Source organism: Orbicella franksi, chromosome 1 (assembly GCF_964199315.1).
Source record: "Orbicella franksi chromosome 1, jaOrbFran1.1, whole genome shotgun sequence".
Lineage (NCBI taxonomy): Eukaryota > Metazoa > Cnidaria > Anthozoa > Scleractinia > Merulinidae > Orbicella > Orbicella franksi.
This window is the reverse complement of record NC_138145.1, coordinates 26,834,940-26,839,939: the sequence shown is the minus strand read 5'-3', so window position 1 is coordinate 26,839,939 and position 5,000 is coordinate 26,834,940.

Sequence of the window (5,000 nt, the reverse complement as noted above, 5' to 3'; positions counted from 1 at the left end):
AAGTTCGACAGTTGATTTAAACGCCGCATTTCACATGTGCCGAATCTAATTCATAAATTATGTATATATTTTAGCCATAACTCCACAGTTTTGTGCTGCATGACGTGCGCACAACAAGTTGAAGGGAATTTTTGGCGGCAGTTGCAGCAGGAGATCGATGTATCATGTAGAAGGAAGGCTTTTGAAGACGCCAGTATGTGTGGTTCTTGCTTCGCTCCGATCGTGTAATGTAGTTATGCAAAACCAATTAAGCTTAAGTTTCGGCCTTCAAGAAAAAAACCGCTCTGTGCTACATGACATGCGGAGTAGGAAAGTAATATGGTGACTGTTGAGTATAATAGTGTGTGCGGTGGTTCTTACTTCTCTTTAGCAAAGTTATGTAGAAGATGGAGAACGAAGTCTGTGAACTTGAATATGATCAGGAGAGTGAAACAAAAATCAGAGTTTAAGAAGTAATGCACTGCCATCCGCATTATAAATCGCCCCATTCTGTTTGCTCGAATGGTGTTTGAAAGGTATGAATGATCTTAACGCAAAATGTGCTCCTTATCATTGTCAGCCGCATTCAGGTGGGAAACTTGGAGCGGTGTCAGCTGGGAATGAACACGTCGCTCGCGCTCAGCAATTTTATTCGGCAAAAAAAATGCAACGTTTAAATCAAATCAGCCGAACTTATTCAATCGAGTCGACTAAAATTAGTATTTGATTCAGCGCATGTAAAATGCGGCATTTAAACCGGGCCTTAGATCCAGAAAAGGGTAGTTAATCAGTTTGAATGGTTCTGTCAATTCCATGCCCACTAATTCCCCTCCCCCCCTTCACAAATTAATGGATATAAATTTACGCCTGCAACTTTGGTCGCGTTTTTAAGAGCCAGTTCCTGTAAATACCGAGAATGAGATGACAGTCGCGAAATTTTTGATTTCTTCATATTTTGCCCAAATAACCTCTGTAGTGAGTTGTTTTCGAAAATACCATTCAAAGGTCCTAAAGCGCTTTAGTTTTTTCGAAATTGAGGAAAGTTTGAAAATCGCCATTTTAGCTTCCTGACGCCGCCGAAAATGGCCCAAAATTGTGCATTTTCTTTTCGCTCGTACAGATCAACGCGATGATATCTATCGATATACTTTGGGTAGCTCATAGTGCATGTCTTGCTGTTTCTAAAGCATTAATTTGATTAGCAAAACCTCAAAGTTTAATAATATTTTAGGCCGATACAAGTACCTTCATCGAAGCTCGTGAGCGAAATGGCTAATTTTAGCTAATTTCAATACCATCAAAAGCCCACTGGTACATTGAATTTGAAGGCGAAACTAACATTTTCTAAAAGCCCACACTCTATATTATCATGTGTGAAAGTCTCTTCCGCGGCCCGAAAAAACTAACCCGTCGAGAGACATAAACGTGTGGTACATTTTTGTAAATTCGTCATTCGTGAAACCAACATGGAACTTGGCCAGCTACCTTCATCAAAAACAAAGATAAGCGAATGGAAACCTTTTTCGTCAATAAGGATACTTGTAATCTGTTTTTTTTTCCCTTTTAGAGTAACCACATGATTAACTTTCGCAAACATTCGCAGTTAAATCAAAATAGACACTGCTTTTGGTACATTGTAATGTTATGCAAATTTACTTCGATCACCGGCACGCGCATATCGCCTGAAACTGATTTTCCTTCCGCCTACTGTCTGTTTCTTTTTGAAGGTTACAACTCTAGCACACATTATTCGTTCAATATCGGCAGTTTTAACTTTTATGGAACACCCATGGCCACAGCCAAACTTGACTTGAAGTAAAAAAAACATTTTGAAACGTGAAGTTTGAGTAAACAATCGATTACAGTTGTATCCATCATGTTTGGTGTAAATATTCGAACACAACCATTTCATGCAAACAGGTACACTCTACTTTGAAAATAACCGTCTCATCGCAGCATTTCTTGAAATCCTGGTCTGAGACCAGGTAATGCCGATAACAAAGCCCGAGCAGTTGACGAAACTTCATGATGAACTGTCGAAATGTTGTACTTGTGGAATTGCTGGTTTTCACATGACGTCACTAAAATTCGAACTACAAAACTATTGATCTTCCTGACATTTTACTTGCATGATGTATAAGAGCAGCTGAAAACTAATGTTCATAAAAATATTCGCTCCGAATGGGTTCGATCTTGGTTTTGTGATACACTACGCTTGAATTTCTAAGCTTTTGCGTGACGCGGCATTTACATGACGGCCTAGAGAGCTGTCATGATGGTTAAAAAAAGTGACTTATTTCGGGGAACTTGGCTATCTGAACAGTTCATGTCTTATAAAAAGTATTATTTTAATGTTTTAGAGTTCCTCGAGGGATAAATTCAAGCTTTTGTAGCAAAACTCAGTGACAGATGTTTCTGTTGGTTTCCGGCCGCCATGTTGGTGCCCATAGGGATGGGCGGCAGCATGGAGTCTCCATACAAATCTCTATAAATTTGGGTAAAAAATTTCTCCGCATATCTCGCATAAGAAAAAATCCTGTGACCAGAATTTTGGCGAGAGTCTTTGCATATTTACCTTCTTTCAATTCTCAGATTCTGGACTGAATCTATCGACCGGTTTTGATTTTTATTTCAATCTATTTTGAATTGCGTGACACTGAAAACCAGCAATAAGCAAGATGATTCAACCTTTGTATTCCTTACCCGTGTGCTTGCAATTCTTATGGATACAATTGCCCCTGTCTGTTACCACCAGATTTATAGATGAATCGTTCGTTTCTATCACTTAATATGGCACATACCTCTGAATAAAACACATACTGTGACATCATTTTTCTTGGAGTGTTCCAACAGGCGTCTGCCAATTGCAAAACGTAAGCAGCAAGACAGAAAACTCCAAAGGCTTCTTCGTCAATCGCACTACGCTGCCCAGATTTCTTTCTTGCAAAGTTTCCAGACTTCGCTCTCTTTTAAAATTCCAAGACTTCGCCGTTCTGTTGGCCAGTCCGAATAACTGTCATGGCGTTAGTTGAGTAAGTACTTGACTTTGTTTGGTGGTCCCGGTGTCACAGTGATATGTGTATCCCCGTGATATGAGTATCCCCGCACACATATCACTAGTGATATGTGTATCCCCCGTGGGGATACACAAAACACTGATACGTGCCTGGGCATTCAACGAACAAAATGGCCACTCGGTTGCGAGGTTCCAACGAGCGCTGTAAAGAGTAAGAGAAACCAGAAATGAATTCGCGCCCAACGGAGCAGATTAGGATTTCTTGAGTTTGGTTGAGTTCCAACCGACTAGATTGTATATCTGACTAAAACTTCGAACAGCGGATACACATATCACTAATTATTTCATGGCGCAGTGATCTCAGTGTGTATCCCCTAAACACAGCCGTTAGATTGGCTATCTACCTGATCGACGAAAATTGCCAATTATTGCCGAAACGTGCTGGCTGCTTACTCGCTACGACGTTTATACCCAGGTTGAGGTTTGCGGAGTTTGCAACTCGAATGTCTAAATATCTAAACTGAAATCGCGTGCAGGGGATACACATATCACTAATTATTTCATGGCGCAGTGATATGTGTATCCCCATAAACACAACTGTTATAATATAGCGCATCAACCTTGTCAAAACTGCAGGCAATATTAGCACCCGACGTTTTTACTTGGGTTTACTGGAGTTTGAAACTCGATAATTCCACTAAAAAGGCGTGCACGCGTGCACGGGATAATAAGGGATACACATATCACTGATTATTTCATGAACTACTGATATGTGTATCCCCATGGACACAGCTGTTATATTGGCTTTCTACCCAAGAAGAAAAATCCCCATTACATTTGCATTGTCAAAACTGGCTTGCTAGAAATATTCACACCCGGCATTTATTCATAGCTTGGGATTTCTGGAGTTTCACTGACATGACCTCGGTTGTAGACGACCGCATGCAGGGGATACACATATCACTAATTATTACACGGCGCAGTGATATGTGTATCCCCTGAAGACAGCCGTTATCCAGGCTAACTGCCGAAGAATAAACGTCGAATATTATGAAACGTGCTAGCAATATTCGCAGTATAGCAATGTATACAGCTTGAGACTTAACATATCTTACAAAAAGTCGAACTGAAAAGCGGGTGCAGGGGATACACGAGTGCCACTAATCATTTTATGGCGAGCGGGTCGAAGCAGTGATATGTGTTTCACTCCACGAATAATTCAGATGCAAACAAGGCGATGAACAATGGAGAATATGCGTTACTCGAGGGGTGAGAATGCACCGCGCAATTAATATCGTTCTAGAAATCATCCCGTGCCGTGAAACTCAAATTGAAATATATCTAGAACCATTTGGTGTTCAACTTTAAATTCATTATATCCTGCTCGCAGAAAACCAGTTAGGATCAAGAACACAATTCCAGCAGCAGATACGTAAGCTTTTTCAACTACAAAAATTGAGATTTGTGTTTTAAGTCTGTTTGGGTTAGTCGTTCGTCCAGTAAGCGACCGGACGACGAGAGCGCTTTCAAGGAGGATATTGCTATTTAAAGTATAGGGGAGGAGGGTGGGGGATACACATATCACTGGTCGCCATTTTGGAGGGGATACACATATCACTAGTGATATGTGTGCGGGGATACACATATCACGGGGATACACATATCACTGTGACCGGCTCGGACAATTAGGCAAATGTGGATTGCGTGACAATCGGCCACTGTACCAAATATGTCGATATCTGACGTTTTGCAAAGTGAGTGAAGATGGCGACGTGGACTTCGAGGGGAGGGGGATACCCATATAAGAAGGACGGGGGTGCTCCTCAAAAATTTTAATCCCCTAAGATCCCCTAAGAGGTACCAAGATCCTGTTTTTTCTCCTCTAAAAGATACCAATTCTTATATGACACATTATCTCCCCGCGTCATATTGTTTTCGGCTCAATACCTTAAAAGGCATCGCAAAAGCTCCCGCTTTGGACCTTTTGAGGCTGAACACCCTGAGG